The 20,985-nt window shown below is 37.0% G+C and overlaps 1 pseudogene; it reads left to right on the top strand.

Moving 5' to 3' along the window:
- Positions 1–17,318, top strand: part of LOC139713565 (lysoplasmalogenase TMEM86A pseudogene) — a 70,740-nt pseudogene extending 53,422 nt beyond the window's left edge.
- The last annotated feature ends 3,667 nt before the right edge of the window (positions 17,319–20,985 follow it).

The raw sequence follows: 20,985 nt of genomic DNA, 5'->3' as shown, positions 1-20,985 counted from the left end.
ACTGATCAAGTACTTGTTATTTTATGAAATAATGTTCGTGACATGAACTAAACATATTCAAAATATGGTGGTGATAGGGTATGTTTTTCTTGATTTATTGCACATAAAGTTGCAAAAAGAAAGAAATATTTCAATACATCGAAGATAAACTTTAATTTCAACCAAGTTTTTTCACGTGATCCCGACAATGTATGAAAAAACGAAGGGCACATTCACGATAACCCTACGTCTCAGGTACAACATATTAAAATCTTAGAGAAATTCACCGAAGCATAAGTGAGCTAGTGCTCGATAAAGATAGTCATGTCAATTTTCATTTGCATAAAAATTGCACTCCCATAGAGATTACACGTAAACTGGTCAAATTTGACAAGGTTACCTTCAATCCATTTTTTCGAGGTAATGTCGTCATCGAATCAAAATTGTGTAATCACATAAATGAAAGAGCATTCCATAACCTACAACATATTGAAATTTGGGTGAAAATTGGGAAAGGATAAGTGAGATACGCTCGAGTAAACTTGAAATTTGATGACGTCATTTTGAAAATCTACTTTTTTTACTTTATTAAGAAATTTGATATCTTTTAATCATTTTGTTAGCTTTGCCAGCCCATGAAATGACATGTACAACTAATCAGCTTTCAGAATATGTAAAGAAAATGGGGGATCACCGTCCATCCTGACGAGTAAAATCCGATTTAAAATTGGCGGTTTTTTGGCATAGTTGCACTGTATATCGCCATTGACGCGCGCGCGGAATTTCAACTTTGACGGGCCCGCATGACGTCATATTGAGTTGGATTGATTTGAAACTTGGTAGAAATATTCCTTGACATTTCAGATATCCGATCTGAGTGAAAAAACGGGAAATTTCTATTGCATATTAGCTGTGCGTGCGTATATGCGCGCACGCGTACGCGTCCGTCCGATTTTTTCAATTTTTCAAAAAATGCTCCAAATGGTCTGAAACGTGTCCAAAAAAAATTTGAGCTCGATTGGAGCATACAAATATTTGAACGCGCGCGTACGCGCACGTTTGAAGAGTACAGATGAATTTTGAGAACATGAGTAGAATTAACTTGATTCGAACTATATGTGAGGTAAATTTCATAGAAAAATTCCATTCCATTAATGAGATATGAATGAGAATGTGTTTTCATATAATGACGTCATAGTGACGTCACTTTCGACTGATCACTATGATTTTATTAGATCTGTCGTCTTTGGGACATGATACATATATGGTATAATTTTGACATTGATAGGATGAGGACTTTCTGAGCTAACCTCTACACAACATTTGAGGAGAAAGAACTTTTTTGTGACAACGGGAAGTTTAACACTAGAGATTGTAATTTGTCATCACTGACAAATTAAGGTGATCCGATCTTTTTTTTAATCAATGATTCGAGTCCTGATGCTGCAAAGTCTCAGCTACAACATATTAAAATCTGAGAGAAATTCACCGAAGCATAAGTAAGATAGTGCTCGATAAAGAGAGTCATGTCAATCTTCACATCTAAAAAATTCCCTCCCATAGAGATAACACGTCATAGCGAAGATAGAAAAAGAAGTACATATGACCTTTGACCCCACTTTGCACAGACAAAATGGCATCTGAGCAAAAAGTGGTTATTTTATGAAATGATCCCTGTAACATGGTCTTTACGTGTGCAAAATATGGGAAAGATAGGACATGTATTCACCAAGATACAGGATGAAACATTTATGACCTTTGACCCTAATTTACATACCCAAGATGGCGTCTGATCAAGTAGTTGTAATTTTATGAAATTATTTTCTTGACATGAACTAAACATGTGCAAAATATGAAGGTGATAGGGGCTGTTTTTCTTGAGTTATTGCAAAGAAAGTTGCAAAAAGAAAGAAATATTTCAATACATCAAAGATAAATTTTAATTTCAACCAAGTTTTTTCACGTGATTCCGACAACGTATGAAAAAACAAAGGGCACACTTACGATAGCCCTACATCTCAGCTACAACATATTAAAATCTTAGAGAAATTCACCGAAGCATAAGTGAGCTAGTGCTCGATAAAGATAGTCATGTCAATTTTCATTTCCATAAAAATTGCACTCCCATAGAGATTACACGTAAACTGGTCAAATTTGACAAGGTTACCTTCAATCCATTTTTTCAAGGTAATGTCGTCATCAAATCAAAATTGTTTAATTACATTAATGAAAGAGTATTTCATAAGCTATAACATATTGAAATTTGGGTGAAAATTGGCAAAGGATTAGTGAGATACGCTCGAGTAAACTTGAAATTTGATGACGTCATTTTGAAAATTTACTTTTTTTACTTTATTAAGAAATTTGATATCTTTTAGTCATTTTATCAGCATAGCCAGCCCATGAAATGACATGTACAACTCATCAGCTTTCAGAATATGTAAAGAAAATGGGGGGTCACCGTCCATCCTGACGAGTAAAATCCGATTTAAAATTGGCGTTTTTTTGGCATAGTTGCACTGTGTATCCCCATTGACGCACGCGCGGAATTTTGAATTTGACGGGCCCGTATGACGTCATATTGAGTCGGATCGACTTGAAACTTGGTAGAAATATTCCTTGACATTTCGGACATCCGATCCGTGTGAAAAAATTGAAAATTTCTATTTCATATTAGCTGTGCGTGCGTATATGTGCGCGCGCGTACGCGTCCGTCCAATTTTTTCAATTTTTCAAAAAATGCTCCAAATGGTCTGAAACGTGTGCAAAAAAAATTTGAGCTGGATTTGAGCATACAAATATTTCAACGCGCGCGTACGCGCGCGTTTTAAGAGAAAAATGAATTTTGAGAATATGAGTAAAATGCGCATAACTTGAAATATATGTGACGTAAATTTCATTGAAATATTTCATTCCATTAATGAGATATGCATGAAAATGTGTTTTCATATAATGACGTCATAGTGACGTCACGGTCGACTGATCACTATGATTTTACTTGCGCTGTCGTCTTTGGGACATGATACATATATGGTATGAGTTTGACATTGAGAGGCAATGCACTTTCTGAGCTAACCTCTGCACAACTTTTGAGGAGAAATAAAGAAGAAGAAGAAGAAGAAGAAGAACAAAGAACTAGAGATTGTAATTTGTCATCACTGACAAATTAAGGTGATCCGATTTTTTTTTATCAATGATTCGAGTCCTGATCGCAATAGGCATGACCATACAAGTTTCATCTGTGTTTAGAGACATTGGCCGTGTGATGTTTGCATTCTCATTTAGAAAAGGGAGTCATATCTGCCATCTTTGGTACCAAATTCTGTATACACTGAATAACGAAGATACAGCAATGAATACATATGACCTTTGACCCACCTTTGCACTCCCAAGATTGCATCTGATGAAATAGTGGTTATTTTGTGAAATGATTCTCGCGACATCGTCTATACGTGTGAAAAATATGGGAAAGATAGAACGGGTATTCACTAAGATACAAGATGAAACCTTTATGACCTTTGACCCTAATTTACATACCCAAGATGTTGTCCGATCTAGTAGTTGTTATTTTATGAAATAATGTACGAGACATGAACTAAACATGTGCAAAATATGGGGGTGATAGGGCGTGCTTTTCTTGAGTTATTGCAAAGAAAGTTGCAGAAAGAAAGAAATATCTCAATACATAGAAGATAAGCTTTAATTTCAACCAATTTTTCACGTCATCCCGACAACAAAACGATAGCGCAAAGTCTCAGCTACAACATATTAAAATCTGGGAGAAATTCACCGAAGGGTAAGTGAGCTAGTGCTCGATAAAGACAATCATGCCAATTTTCACATTAAAGAAAATTCCCTCCCATAGAGATAACACGTCATAACGAAGATACAAAAAGAAGTACATATGACCTTTGACCTCAATTTGCACAGACAAGATGGCATCTGAGTAAAAAGTGGTTATTTTGTGAAATGCTCCTTGTAACATGGTCTTTTGCGTGTGCAAAATATGGGAAAGATACAACATATATTCACTAAGATACAGGGTGAAACACTTATGACCTTTGACCCTAATTTACATACCCAAGATGGTGTTCGATCAAGTAGTTGTTATTTTATGAAATAATGTACGTGACATGAACTAAACATGTGCAAAATATGGGGGTGATAGGGCGTGTTTGTCTTGAGTTATTGCAAAGAAAGTTGCAGAAAGAAAGAAATATCTCAATACATAGAAGATAAGCTTTAATTTCAACCAAGTTTTTTATCGTAATCCCGACATCGTATGAAAAAACGAAGGTTGACATAACGATAGCGCAAAGTCTCAGCTACAACATATAAAAATCTGGGAGAAATTCACCGAAGGGTAAGTGAGCTAGTGCTCGATAAAGACAATCATGTCAATTTTCACATTTAAAAAAATTCCCTCCCATAGAGATAACACGTCATAACGAAGATACAAAAAGAAGTACATATGACCTTTGACCTCAATTTGCACAGACAAGATGGCAACTGAGTAAAAAGTAGTTATTTTGTGAAATGATCCTTGTAACATGGTCTTTGCGGGTGCAAAATGTGGGAAAGATAAGACATGTATTCACTAAGATACAGGGTGAAACACTTATGACCTTTGACCCTAATTTACATACCCAAGATGTGTCCGATCAAGTAGTTGTTATTTTATGAAATAATTCACATGACATGAACTAAACATGTGCAAAATATGGAAGTGATAGAGGCCGTTTTTCTTGAGTTATTGCAAAGAAATTTGCAGAAAGAAAGAAATATCTCAATACATCAGAGATGAGCCTGAATTTCAACCCAATTTTTTGACGTGATTCTGACATCGTATGAAAAAACAAGGGGAACACTTACGGTAGCCTAAAGTCTCAGCTACAACATATTAAAATCTGGGAGAAATTTACCGGAGCTTAAGTGAGCTAGTGCTCGATAAAGATAGTCATGTCAATTTTCATTTCCAGAAAAACTGCACTCCCATAGAGATAACACGTAAACTGGTCAAATTTGGCAAGATTACTTTCAATCCATTTTTACGAGGTGATATCGTTATCCAATCAAAATGTTGTAATTTTATGTTTGAAAGAACATTAAATAAGCTACCTCATACTGAAATCTGGGTGAAAATTGACAGAAGACTCGTGAGATACGCCCGAATGAACTTGAAATATGATGACGTCATTTTGAAAATTTACTTTTTTTACTTTATTAAGAAATTTGATATCTTTTAATCATTTTGTCAGCATTGCCACCCAATGAAATGACATGTACAACTCATCAGCTTTCAAAATATGTAAAGAAAATGGGGGGTCACCGTCCATCCTGACGAGTAAAATCGGATTTAAAATTGTCATTTTTTTTGGCATAGTTGCACTGTATATCGCCATTGACGCGCGCGCGGAATTTCAACTTTGACGGGCCCGTATGACGTCATATTGAGTCGGATTGACTTGAAACTTGGTAGACATATTCCTTGACATTTCAGGCAGCCGATAAGTGTGAAAAAACGGGAAATTTCTATTGCATATGAGCTGTGCATGCGTATATGAGCGCGCGCGTACGCGTCCGTCCAAATTTTTCAATTTTTCAAAAAATGCTCCAAATGGTCTGAAACGTGTGCAAAAAAAATTTGAGCTCGATTTGAGCATACAAATATTTCAACGCGCGCGTACGCGCACGTTTTAAGGTATAGATGAATTTTGAGAATATGAGTAGAATGCACTTGACCTGAAATATATGTGACGTAAATTTCATTGAAAAACTCCATTCCATTAATGAGATATGATTGAGAATGTGTTTTCATATAATGACGTCATAGTGACGTCACGGTCGACTGATCACCATGATTTTAGTTCGATTGCCGTCTTTGGGAGACGATACATATATGGTATAAGTTTGACATTGAAAGGCAATGCACTTTCTGAGCTAACCTCTGCACAAATTTTGTCCAGAAACAAAGAAAGAAAGATTCCGTACAGATACAGAAGGTGATCCGAGAGGATACTCGGATCACCTAATGACAAATTAGGTGATCCGATTTTTTTTTAATCGATGATTCGAGTCCTGATCGCAATAGGCATGACCATACAGGTTTCATCTGTGTTTAATGACATTGGCCGTGTGATGTTTGGATTCTCATTTAGAAAAGAGAGTCAGGTCTGCCATCTTAGGTACCAAATTCGGTATACACTATAACGAAGATACAGAATAAAACATTTATGACCTTTGACCCTACTTTACATACCCAAGATGGTGTTCATAACAATATAATGTACGTGACATGAACTAAACATGTGCAAAATACGGGGGTAATAGGGAATGTCTTTCTTGAGTTATTGCAAAGAAAGTTGCAGAAAGAAAGAAATATGAAAATACATCGAAGCTAAGCTTGAATTTTAGCGAAGTTTTTCGACGTGATTTCGATGTCGTATGAAAAGGAATGGGCAAAGTGACGATAGCGCAAAGTCTCAGCTACAACATATTAAAATCTGGGAGAAATTCACCGAAAGGTAAGTGAGATAGTGCTCGATAAAGACAATCATGTCAATTTTCACATCTAGACAAATTCCCTCCCATAGAGTTAACACGTCATAACGAAGATAGAGAAAGAAGTACATATGACCTTTGACCTCACTTTGCACAGACAAGATGGCATCTCAGCAAAAAGTGGTTATCTTGTGAAATGATTCTTGTAACATGGTCTTTACGTGTACAAAATATGGGAAAAAAAGGACATGTATTCACCAAGATACAGGATGAAACATTTATGACCTTTGACCCTAATTTACATACCCAAGATGGCGTCTGATCAAGTAGTTGTTATTTCATGAAATAATGTACGTGACATGAACTAAATATGTGCAAAATATGGGGGTGATAGGGTATGTTTTTCTTGAGTTCTTGCAAAGAAAGTTGCAGAAACAAAGAAATATTTTAATACATCGAAGATTAGCTTTAATTTCAACCAAGTTTTCTGACGTAATCCCGACATCGTAAGAAAAAAACGAAGGTACACCCACGATAGCCCAAAGTCTCAGCTACAACATACTAAAATCTAGGAGAAATTCACCGAAGCATAAGTGAGCTAGTGCTTGATAAAGATAGTCATGTCAATTTTCACTTCCAGAAAAACTGCACTCCCATAGAGATAACACGTAAACTGGCCAAATTTGACAAGGTTATGTTCAATCCATTTTTACGAGGTGATAACGTCATCCAAGCAAAACTGTGTTATTTTATTTATGAAAGACTATTTAATAAGCTACAACATACCGAAATCTGGGCCAAAATCGGCAAAGGATAAGTGAGATACGCTCGAGTGACCTTGAAATTTGATGACGTCATTTTGAAAATTTACAATTTTTATTTCATTAAGAAATTTTATATCTTTTAATCATTTTTTCAGCATTGCCATCCCATGAAATGACATGTACATTTCATCAGCTTTCAAAATATGTAAAGAAAATTGGGGGTCACCGTCCATCCTGACGAGTAAAATCGGGTTTAAAATTGGCGGTTTTTTGGCATAGTTGCACTGTATATCGCCATTGACGCGCGCGCGGAATTTCAACTTTGACGGGCCCGCATGACGTCATATTGAGTTGGATTGATTTGAAACTTGGTCGAAATATTCCTTGACATTTCAGATATCCGATCGGAGTGAAAAAACGGGAAATTTCTATTGCATATAAGCTGTGCGTGCGTATATGGGCGCGCGCGTACGCGTCCGTCCGATTTTTTCAATTTTTCAAAAAATGCTCCAAATGGTCTGAAACGTGTGCAAAAAACTTTTGAGCTAGATTGGAGCATACAAATATTTCAACGCGCGCGTACGCGCACGTTTTAAGAGTACAGATGAATTTTGAGAAGATGAGTAAAATCACCTTAATTCGAACTATATGTGAGGTAAATTTCATAGAAAAATTCCATTCCATTAATGAGATATGAATGAGAATGTGTTTTCATATAATGACGTCATAGTGACGTCACTTTCGACTGATCACTATGATTTTATTAGATCTGTCGTCTTTGGGACATGATACATATATGGTATGATTTTGACATTGATAGGATGAGAACTTTCTGAGCTAACCTCTACACAACATTATTGAGCAGAAAGAATTTTTTGTGACAACGGGAAGTTTAACACTAGAGATTGTAATTTGTCATCACTGACAAATTAAGGTGATCCGATTTTTTTTATCAATGATTCGAGTCCTGATACTGCAAAGTCTCAGCTACAACATATCAAAATCTGAGAGAAATTCACCGAAGCATAAGTAAGATAGTGCTCGATAAAGAGAGTCATGTCAATTTTCACATGTAAAAAATTCCCTCCCATAGAGATAACACGTCATAGCGAACATAGAAAAAGAAGTACATATGACCTTTGACCCCACTTTGCACAGACAAGATGGCATCTGAGCAAAAAGTGGTTATTTTATGAAATGATCCCTGTAACATGGATTTTACGTGTGCAAAATATGGGAAAGATAGGTCATGTATTCACCAAGATACAGGATGAAACATTTATGACCTTTGACCCTAATTTACATACCCAAGATGGCGTCTGATCAAGTAGTTGTTATTTTATGAAATAATGTTCGTGACATGAACTAAACATGTGCAAAATATGGTGGTGATAGGGTATGTTTTTCTTGAGTTATTGCACATAAAGTTGCAAAAAGAAAGGAATATCTCAATACATCGAAGATAAACTTTAATTTCAACCAAGTTTTTTCACGTGATCCCGACAACGTATGAAAAAACAAAGGGCACACTTACGATAGCCCTACGTCTCAGCTACAACATATTAAAACCTTAGAGAAATTCACTAAAGCATAAGTGAGCTAGTGCTCGATAAAGATAGTCATGTCAATTTTCATTTCCATAAAAATTGCACTCCCATAGAGATTACACGTAAACTGGTCAAATTTGACAAGGTTACCTTCAATCCATTTTTTCGAGGTGATGTCGTCATCTAATGAAAATTGTGTATTTAATTTATGAAAGAGCATTTCATAAGCTACAACATATTGAAATTTGGGTGAAAATTGGCAAAGGATAAGTGAGATACGCTCGAGTAAACTTGAAATTTGATGACGTCATTTTGAAAATTTACTTTTTTTACTTTATTAAGAAATTTGATATCTTTTAATCATTTTTTCAGCATCGCCAACCCATGAAATGACATATACAACTCATCAGCTTTCAGAATATGTAAAGGAAATGGGGGGTCACCGTCCATCCTGACGAGTAAAATCGGATTTAAGATTTGCGGTTTTTTGGCATAGTTGCACTGTCTATCGCCATTGACGCGCGCGCGGAATTTCAACTTTGACGGGCCCGTATGACGTCATATTGAGTCGGATTGACTTGAAACTTGGTAGAAATATTCCTTCACATTTCAGACATCTGATCACAGTGAAAAAAATGGGAAATTTCGATTGCATATGAGCTGTGCGTGCGTATATGCGCGCGCGCGTACGCGTCCGTCCGATTTTTTCATTTTTTCAAAAAATGCTCTAAATGGTCTGAAACGTGTGCAAAAAAATTTTGGGCTTGATTGGAGCATACAAATATTTCAACGCGCGCGTACGCGCACGTTTTAAGAGAAAATATAAATTTTGACAATATGAATAGAATTCGCTTGACTTGAAATATATGTGACGTAAATTTCATTTAAAAATTCCATCCCATTAATGAGATATGATTGAGAATGTGTTTTCATATAATGACGTCATAGTGACGTCACGGTCAACTGATCACAATGATTTTACTTGATCTGTCGTCTTTGGGACACGATACATACATGGTATAAGTTTGAACTTGATAGGCATAGCACTTTCTGAGCTAACCTCTGCACAACTTTTGAGGAGAAATAAAGAAAGAAACAAAGAAAGAAGAATAAAGAATCAGTACAGATACAGAAGGTGATCCGAGAGGATACTCGGATCACCTAAAAAAAGGGAGTCGGGTTTGCCATCTTTGGTACCATATTCCGTATACACTATAACGAAGATACAGAATAAAGTATATTTGACCATTGACCCCACTTTGCACAGCCAAGATGGCATCTGAGAAAGAAATGGTTATTTTGTGAAATGATCCTGGTAACGTGATCTTTGTGTGTGCAAAATATTGGAAAGATAGGACATGTATTCACCAAGATACAGGATGAAACATTTATGACCTTTGACCCTAATTTACATACCCAAGATGGTGTCTGATCAAGAAGTTGTTATTTTATGAAATAATGTAGGTGACATGAACTAAACATGTGCAAAATATGGGATTGATAACCATTGTTGTTCTTCATCTATTGCACAGAATGTAGTAGAAAGAAAGAAAAATAAAGAAAAAATTATGTTATTTTATAGAAATTTGAAGGAGAAGCATTAAAAAATCAGAAAAAGATAAAAATAGGAAGGGAGATTAAGACTAAATAAAGAAAAAGAAGAAAAAAAGAGTTTGAAAAAAAAAATATTGGCAAGGGTGAGGCTCGAACCAGGGACCTTAGGATTACGAGTCGGATGCGCTATGCAATGACCTATTTCATGCTCCATAGGCCCTGTGTATTAAGCAAAATGACGCTGCATCGAAGCCACGTGCCATTTTCAACCAAGTTTTTCGACGTGATGCCGGCCTCGTATGAAAAAATGGAGGGCACATTAACGATAGCCCAAAGTCTCAGCTACAACATACTAAAATCTGGGAAAAATTCACCGAAGCATAAGTGAGCTAATGCTCGAAAAAGATAGTCATGTCAATTTTCACTGCCAGAAAAACTGCTCTCCCATAGAGATAACACGTAAACTGGTCAAATTTGACAAGATTACATTTAATCCATTTTTACGAGGTGATGCCGCCATCCAATCAAAATGTTGTAATTACATTAATGAAAGAACATTTAATAAGCTACAACATACTGAAATCTGGGTGAAAATTGGCAAAGGATAAGTGAGATACGCCCAAGTAAACTTGAAAATTGATGACGTCATTTTGAAAATTTACTTTTTTTACTTTATTAAGAAATTTGATATCTTTGAATCACTTTTTCAGTATCGCCAACCCATAAACTGACATGTACAACTCATCAGCTTTCAGAATATGTAAAGAAAATTGGGGGTCACCGTCCATCCTGACGAGTAAAATCGGATTTAAAATTGGCGGTTTTGGGGCATTGTTGTACTGTATATCGCCATTGACGCGCGCGCGGAATTTCAACTTTGACAGTCCCGTATGACGTCATATTGAGTCGGATTGACTTGAAACTTGCTAGAAATATTCCTTGACTTTTCAGACATCCGATAAATGTAAAAAATCGGGAAATTTCTGTTGCATATGAGCTGTACGTGCGTATATGTGCGCGCGCGTACGCGTCCGTCCAATTTTTTCAATTTTTCAAAAAATGCTCCAAATGGTCTGAAACGTATGCAAAAAAAATTTGAGCTTGATTGGAGCATACAAATATTTCAACGCGCGCGTACGCGCACGTCTTTACGATGCGAGGAATTCTGAAAATATGGGTAGAATTCCCTTGAATTGAAATTTATGTGACGTAAATTTCATTGAGAAATTCCACTCCATTAATGAGATATGATTGAAAATGTGTTTTCATATAATGACGTCATAGTGACGTCACGGTCGACTGATCACTACGATTTTACTTGACATGTCGTCTTTGGGACATGATACACATATGGTATAAGTTTGACATTCATAGGCAATGCACTTTCTGAGCTAGTCTCTACACAACTTTTGCGGAGAAATAAAGAAGAAGAAGAAGAAGAACAAAGAATCAGTACAGATACAGAAGGTGATCCGAGAGGATTCTCGGATCACCTAACTAGAGATTGTAATTTGTCATCACTGACAAATTAAGGTGATCCGATCTTTTTTTTAATCAATGATTCGAGTCCTGATACTGCAAAGTCTCAGCTACAACATATTAAAATCTGAGAGAAATTCACCGAAGCATAAGTAAGATAGTGCTCGATAAAGAGAGTCATGTCAATTTTCACATCTAAAAAATTCCCTCCCATAGAGATAACACGTCATAGCAAAGATAGAAAAAGAAGTACATATGACCTTTGACAGCACTTTGCACAGACAAGATGGCATCTGAGCAAAAAGTGGTTATTTTATGAAATGATCCTTGTAACATGGTCTTTACGTGTGCAAAATATGGGAAAGATAGGACATGTATTCACCAAGATACAGGATGAAACATCTATGACCTCTGACCCTAATTTACATACCCAAGATGGCGTCTGATCAAGTAGTTGTGATTTTATGAAATAATTTTCGTGACATGAACTAAACATGTGCAAAATATGAAGGTGATAGGGGCTGTTTTTCTTGAGTTATTGCAAAGAAAGTTGCAAAAAGAAAGAAATATTTCAATACATCGAAGATAAACTTTAATTTCAACCAAGTTTTTTCACGTGATCCCGACAACGTATGAAAAAACAAAGGGCACATTTACGATAGCCCTACATCTCAGCTACAACATATTAAAATCTTAGAGAAATTCACCGAAGTATAAGTGAGCTAGTGCTCGATAAAGATAGTCATGTCAATTTTCATTTCCATAAAAATTGCACTCCCATAGAGATTACACGTAAACTGGTCAAATTTGACAAGGTTACCTTCAATCCATTTTTTCGAGGTGATGTCGTCATCAAATCAAAATTGTTTAATAACATTTATGAAAGAACATTTCATAAGCTACAACATATTGAAATTTGGGTGAAAATTGGCAAAGGATTAGTGAGATACGCTCGAGTAAACTTGAAATTTGATGACGTCATTTTGAAAATTTACTTTTTTCACTTTATTAAGAAATTTGATATCTTTTAATCATTTTATCAGCATAGCCAGCCCATGAAATGACATGTACAACTCATCACCTTTCAGAATATGTAAAGAAAATGGGGGGTCACCGTCCATCCTGACGAGTAAAATCCGATTTAAAATTGGCGGTTTTTTGGCATAGTTGCACTGTGTATCCCCATTGACGCACGCGCGGAATTTTGAATTTGACGGGCCCGTATGACGTCATATTGAGTCGGATCGACTTGAAACTTGGTAGAAATATTCCTTGAAATTTCGGACATCCGATCCGTGTGAAAAAATTGAAAATTTCTATTTCATATTAGCTGTGCGTGCGCATATGTGCGCGCGCGTACGCGTCCGTCCAATTTTTTCAATTTTTCAAAAAATGCTCCAAATGGTCTGAAACGTGTGCAAAAAAAATTTGAGCTGGATTTGAGCATACAAATATTTCAACGCGCGCGTACGCGCGCGTTTTGAGATAAAAATGAATTTTGAGAATATGAGTAGAATGCGCTTGACTTGAAATATATGTGACGTAAATTTCATTGAAATATTCCATTCCATTAATGAGATATGATTGAAAATGTGTTTTCATATAATGACGTCATAGTGACGTCACGGTCGACTGATCACTACGATTTTACTTGACCCGTCGTCTTTGGGACATGATACATATATGGTATAAGTCTGACATTGAGAGGCAATGCACTTTCTGAGCTAACCGATACACAAATTTTGTCCAGAAATAAAGAAGAAGAAGAAGAAGGAAAACAAAGAATCAGTACAGATACAGAAGGTGATCCGAGAGGATACTCGGATCACCTAACAAAGAATCAGTACAGATACAGAAGGTGATCCGAGAGGATTCTCGGATCACCTAATAAGCTGGTCTTCCATGGGGTCCAGTTGGATGTGGGGTGGGACCACTTCACCGGGTTAGACACCCTGCTCTTTGCGATGAATGAATGAAGCGGGATCTTTTACGTGCATGAGTTGTGACTCTCTCATACACGGGACCTCCATTTTATGCCCTATCCGAGGGACAGAGTGTTTTGCTACTTGCTAGAGGGGACGGTATGTTTACACACAACATTGCTCAGTCCAGACTCGGGTTCGAACCCGGGCCGCGTGATCGTGAGGCAGACGCGCTACCGACTGAGCCAACTCACCGATGTTTGTTTATAACAAATAAATCCTTTAACTGTACTGTGCGTTTCAACAAATGATCCATAAACATGGCCACTTGTTCAATAACCTGGTCACTCGGATGAGGGAGGTGAGAGGAGACCTCCCTGCTCGGACAAAAGCCATTCCACACTCTCCAATTTGCCCTGTTCCTATTCGAAACATAGCTCGCAGTGACACACCATGTCTTGGATATGAAGAGAGAAAAGTGGATTGTGTTGGTTGGGCTTGGTGGGAGTGACCAGGTTAACGGACAGGGGGCAATGTTGAAGGTTATGGACCGTAAGCGTAAGAGGAAACCATGAATTCAAATCTGTAGTCGTGCAGGTTAGCCAGCTTGACCACTTTCACTGACAAATCTCATCCGTTTCATTGAGACATTCAATGTTCATTCATGATAACACTCAAAACTGATAAAAGTCAACTTGTCATTGTTATCTTTAAAGTTAATCTGTGCAGTCATTCACGGCATTATTTTTGTCAACACAATTAGGTACCAATTGGAAAAAGAAGAGATACCAATTCCTCATCACAACCAATATTGCACGCTCCATAGTTGACAACCAAGAAACAGTACAACGCTCTCTAAGGTTGGAGTACTTTTTTTGATACGCACTGACTATGACCAAAAAAACGAACCGCGAATGTGTAATCATCATTGATGTACCCGCTAGCTCCTCGCCTAAAACAAAAGAAGATGTCTTTCGTGGTACTTCAAAACTAGAGTCAACTGTAATTACCACAGCAAACGCCTTCTCATGCGCCTAATCTACCTGCTGGAAAGAACACAGTGTCCCACAGTATGAGACACTAGGTGAAACACAGTGTGAACACATAGTGAACACACTGTGGGGCACTGTGTTCTTTCCAGCAGGGCTTGACTAATGCGCAAAGCCACACTGATTCTTTCAGCTGACGTCATTGCTGATGTTGATGACATCATAGAAAGCAAGACAGTTTTTTCTTTTCTTTTCTTTTTTGGTGGGGGGGGGGGGGGGGGGGGGGAGGAGGGGTGGTTGTATAGCTGTCCGAATGCGGAAATTGAAACTGTTGGAATCATTTGATTTATATTTCATTCAAAGACAAATACTGAATTCATCGTTTGAAGATCTATTCACTTCAACAGCAACCATACAATAATAGACAACATCGACATTGGTTGTCCTTTACAGGGAATACAGGCCTACACCCAAAGTCTAGGTTGAACGCAGTATAATGTAGGCCTAGATTGAATAAAGTTAACCAAACAGAGAAACGACATAAATTTCATTGCAATTCGAAAGGGGAAAATCATAATATCAATGGAGTATAAGTTCGCATAAATCGTCTAGCATCCCCTCTCTCCCCCCCCCCCCCCCTCGCCGTCACAAGTGATATCGAAAGGAGGTAATGACGCAGTTTGTTTTATAATTACGACATGAATTCGTCCTCAAACTATGTAATAGCAATGAAAGCATAATTCCAACAAAAAAAAAAAAAACATTGAGAGCTCTTATTTATAACGCAAAAGCCCTGTTGGTATAGAAGCTTTAAGGAAAACCAAAGCCAATATGTAATATGGATTTAGTGAAACAAACCCGATCCCTGCATGTAAGTTTGAGGAAAATGGGACAATCGATTCATAAGTTTTTTTTTTTTTATGCCGTCATTGCTGCACAAAGAGACTATTGCACTTCATGACGACATTATGGACAACATAAAGGAAATAAAAGATAATTTCAACATAATTTCACTATTCTAGCATAATGGAAGAGCACTTGACATATATCTATAAAAAAAAAAAACAGGTGGAATGATTATTACCCTTAACATGTCCGTATAAAGTCAACGGAATTTTGTGGACTTCTCTCTATGTTTTCCTTTTTCTTTTCCTTTTTTTATCCATAATGAAAACATGAAGTGCAGTAGTTTCCTTATCCAGGGATGAGGGCACCAAAATTATGAAAATTCATAACTTTGGAGTCGATTTTCCGTTTTTCCTCAAACTTTCACTGATGTGTTCCACTAATATTTCTGCTTTCACTCAGTCTTCTGGTTCCTTTCAATCATACGATCTGCAAACCTTTCAATACACAATCACACTACATTGGAGTCAATTCCCCAATACAACGAAAAAAAAAAAAACAACCTCACTCTGAATCAATTGAAGTCTATAAACAACATTAGTGATAAACTTCATCTGTATTCATTTTTTTCCCGTTGTGTTTTACTTTACTAATACGCACTATTCGGATTTGTGCTTTGATATCTGCAGTAAGCCCCAATTATGATATTCTTACATTTGATTTTTTTTACTGTCTTCTTTCATAAACAGCACTCAGAAGACGTATTGTAATAACTTAATTTTTTTTAATGATCATTTTCATTATAATCCTTATGAAAATGCATAATTCCATTATTGTTTGAACATGAAAGTGTTTGAATACTCGTAGCTGAATCAGTGAATAAATGAATGAATGAATTAGCAGCTGATTTTGACAAGGCAACTGGCTTCCGATTTGTAATTGGACTTCTCTCCGTAACAAATTTTTATTTCTGTGATTCTTTCACAGGCTATGGCTGTCATTCTCAGACTGATTCCCTTTCTCGCCTGCACCACCCTCTATTTTGTAGTATGGCCCAAGCCATCTCTTCTGGGTGTCGTCTGCAAATGCCTCCCCATCATCTGTCTTTGTGGCTTCGTCCTCAGCGAAATCCGTTTGCGCTACCAGCGTGGCCCTCCCGTCGCTCCTCGCTATCACATGGCTGTCTTGATTGGCTTGATTCTGTCGTGCGTCGGTGACGGTTTCCTCGTATTCATCAACCACTTCTTCATTCAAGGTCTGGCCTGCTTCGCCCTGGCGCATGTGATGTACACGTTCGCATTCGGCGCTACCCCGTTGAAGGTGTGGCTGCTCCTCCCATGCGCATTCCTCGCTGGTACGGGATACCTGAATTTCGTGCATGAGGGAGCCGTGTCCCAACATATGGCGCCTTTTGCAGCCTTGTACACCGTGCTGATCACCATGATGGGCTGGCGCGCCCTAGCGCGGCTGCAATTCTTCGACAATCTGTGGACGTGGGCCAAAATGGCCGCCTTCTTCGGGGCGCTACTCTTCGCTATCTCTGACCTCGTCTTGGCCGCCAACAAGTTCTACGCGCCCTTGCCTGTCGCACAGCCTATCATAATGTCTACGTACTACACAGCACAACTTGGCATTGCTCTCTCAGTTGTTAGCTCCGGCACTGAGAAGAAAGCATTATGACACTGTGTTCAGTACTTAGGGCCCTAAATCTTTAATCCGAAGATAGTGTTTCGCACTAGCAACAGGGAATTGTCGTGGAATGAGATGAACACTGCAGGGTTATCCACCAAACATGATCGAAGATTTCCAAAAGCCTGTTTAAGGGTAGTGTTCTGCCAATTCAAATCAGTTTATAATGCTCACACACCGGCTGCCGTAACACAAATAGGTCCGCGCACATAGAACATTTCCTATCAACTTCATTGGGGAGTGCGGGTTACTGAATATTGCATGGTTGGGAACTAGGACTACATCCGGTATAATATACCGAATGTTAGGCGTGATATGCGTGATACAGGATAAGTCATCGAGTATCTTAAATGCTGCTGATGGGAAAGTATAGGTTGAGGAACTTTCAATAACATTTTTCCCCCTAAATAAGGCCCTGGCCCACTTAAATTCACCAGTCAGCAGTTACTTGTCAACGACTATGAAATTGCTTTTGGAAGTTAGGAAGTGTAAGACGGCGTTTAACCGCCTGTCAGGTGCCGGTTTTGGTCGGCTAGAAGTTTTCGATGCTCCATCGAAACATTTTGTTGTTCGCGAAACGCATTTTTCCACTGCGTGCGAACTATCGCCGATAGCTTTTCAGGCGGTGGGCAATCTGCGGTAAATCGGCGACCAATCGGTCGGCATCCAGTCGCTGATCAAAAATTGGGTGATTTGGTCGCTGACTGTTTGTCTTTCGTCTCCAGAAATGGAAATTGTTTCGATTTTTTATTCAACTTAATTTCTTTCATTTCATTTTCATTTCATTTATTTCATTCTTTCTTTCTTTTCGGCAAACATAACACGAAATGAAGCAGAAGATATAACATAGGCATGTATTCGACTTTTCATAGTAGATAATGGCTAATAAGAACAAAATTATACATGCACACCGGCAAAATGCAAAGTTATGTCTGGAGAAAAAAAAAAGAAAGAATTGAGAGGTCCACTGAAAAGCAGGCTTGTAAATTGTTGACCACTCAAAGGATTCTTCATGTGAACATATTTGTTTACAAAGACAGGATAGAACAAAATAGGACAGAACAAGACAGGAGAAACATACGACATGACCATTGAAAGTAATAAAGCACAAAAAAAAAATAATGGAAAGAAAGGAAAGGAAAGAAAAGGAAACATGAAAGGAAAAGCCAACACGCTGAACAATCGGGATCGAAAGAGGGAATTGAAGTGCTTCAGAGCTCGAGCAGCTGAGCAAAGTTTGTACAAATAAGATAATGTAAAAAAAAAAACAACACAATGATGAATTCAATGATTGACGAATGAAATGATTGACTATGAACCCGTAGGTTGTAGAGACCAGCTAAGTAATGGATAGGCCTAGTATGTTATCTTAATATGAATTCAACAAAAAAGTTGCAACTTACGCTTAAACGAATTCAAAGATTAAGAGTTTTTTATATCACAGCCGAAAGGATTCCAGAATCTAGGAACAGTGTAAATAAATTTATTTTGCCCCAACAAGGTTCTCAGAAGGGGTAAATAAAACTCATTAGATTGCCTGGTGGGATAATTGTGAAAAAATGTATTTCTTGGAAACATTGAATTAAAGATGCTGGGAAGTGCTGTGTTATGATTAAACATAATTTCGTCGAACCACACTTTCTTTCTTATTATAATTATAACAATGATAATAATACTAATTATTATTATCATTACTTTCATTATGTATCATTTTTGTCGTGTCATTATCATTGTTTTTGTTCCATATATATATATATATATATATATATATATGATAATAATTACATAATTATAAAGGCTGTATGATATTGGGTACATGATATACAATTATTTTATTGCATTACGCCGCAGATGGCAAGGTAAGGTCGGATTATGTGATTTCTTTCAAATGTTAGAGTTTTATTGTGTGTGTATGTTTGTTTGTTTGCTTGTTTGGTTTTGCCTGCACTTCATTTAACGCCAGCAATGAGCGATCATTCCACTTCTTCTCTAAATTGTTGTTGTCATCTTTTCAGGTCAGGCAGAGTTTGCACATGGGCAATATTACTTTAAAAATCTTATCTGATTTTTATCTATTCGGTCAGGGATATCTCATGAAGTACAGACTATCGGTGTTCATGCGAACTTTACCATCCGTTCTTTGACCCCGCTTTACTAAATGGATTATTGGCGTTTTGTTCTCTCTCTCTCTCTCTCTCTCTCTCTATACATATATATATATATATATATATATATATATATATATATATGTATATGAATAGTTTGTTTTCAAAAACCGATAAGTCCATTTTTCAAGATTTCGAATTACGGTCTCTGTCATAGAGTACAAAATAATACCTTTTAAATGATATATTGGTCATTATATATAAAGGTACATTTTTGAAGTTATGGTCAAAAGAAGCAAACATTTTCTTATTATTCTCTTTATTTTTCTTGGCCTTTAATCGCAGATATCTCCATTTGGCAAATATGGACTTATCGGTTTTTGCAAACAAACTCTTCATATATATATATATATATATATATATATATATATATGTATATGGGTCAGAATTTTGAACGATGTACAAATGAGCCAAAACAAGGCAAAATTTAAAAAGTAGGAAATTCTCCAAATTATTCATCTTACCTGAAAGAGTATAACTCAAGCTTTAATATGAACCCAATTATACTAGGATTTGCCCAGAGGAACAAGTTTTTATTCACCGCTGAAGTTTACCATGTCCAGAGCAGCGAACGTCCGTGAGGAATAGTACAGCACATACATTTGAATACCATTTAACATAGTTTGCAAAGATCTGATTCAGTTCAAAATCCTAACAAAATATCTTAAGGGACATGTGTACGTGCTTGCAGAATATTAAGCTTGTACTCTTAACCTGTACGTAATGGTAGACAACTGATGATTTAACTAAATTCGTCGTTTCTGTTGAAATATTGCTCTTCCGCTAAACACTTTCTCCACTTTACGCGCATTTTACAGAAACTCAATATTTTGACCTCTTATTTTACTATCCCATACTTCAATCCCCACTCCCAAATAATAACATACCTTTTTAAGATGTATCTGATCTAGGCAGTCTCTATAACCCAACGAACATCGCATGTAGCTCACGGACGTTCGGAACAAACAAGATGCAGCTCTCCTGAGTTGGAAACGCATTCTACCTACAACAAACAGCAATTTCATGTCGAGAACAAACTCCTCTGCAAAATCCTGAACAGATATTACCAATTCTCAATTACATAAGCTTGTTTATCTTCTCATACTGAGGAATCAAAGAAAACAATTTTTTCCATCTCTCGTAAATGAACGTACAAACGTACGTGTAATCTCAGTGACGTAGTCCATCCTTGAGAACGAATATATTTATCAAAATTTGTTTATCATGAAGTAAAGATTCAGGTCCTAAATTTGTTATCTAAAGTCTACAATGCAAAATTTGCTTATAACGAACATGGTCACAGCTAAAATTATGACAAAGAATTAACGTAGAAAGACAACAGAAATGTGCTCCGTTATAGAAATACGTTGTTTAGCTGGGGAGGACAAACGAATATGTTGGGAAGAAATCCCTCTATGTTTGCTCCTTGTGTTACACACAGTCACCGAGGAGAAATTTTATTATTATATTAGTCAGAAATGATAATAGGTTCGATACTGCGAAGTTTCGTCATAACAAGACACAGTAAAGTCCAAATTACATGGATGGAT

This window comes from Diadema antillarum, unplaced genomic scaffold (genome assembly GCF_040938485.1).
Source record: "Diadema antillarum isolate AM-2024a unplaced genomic scaffold, OU_Dant_1.0 seq00002003_RagTag, whole genome shotgun sequence".
Taxonomy (NCBI): Eukaryota; Metazoa; Echinodermata; class Echinoidea; order Diadematoida; family Diadematidae; genus Diadema; species Diadema antillarum.
Note: the sequence above shows the minus strand (reverse complement) of the source record. Positions and strands in the feature narration are given on the sequence as shown.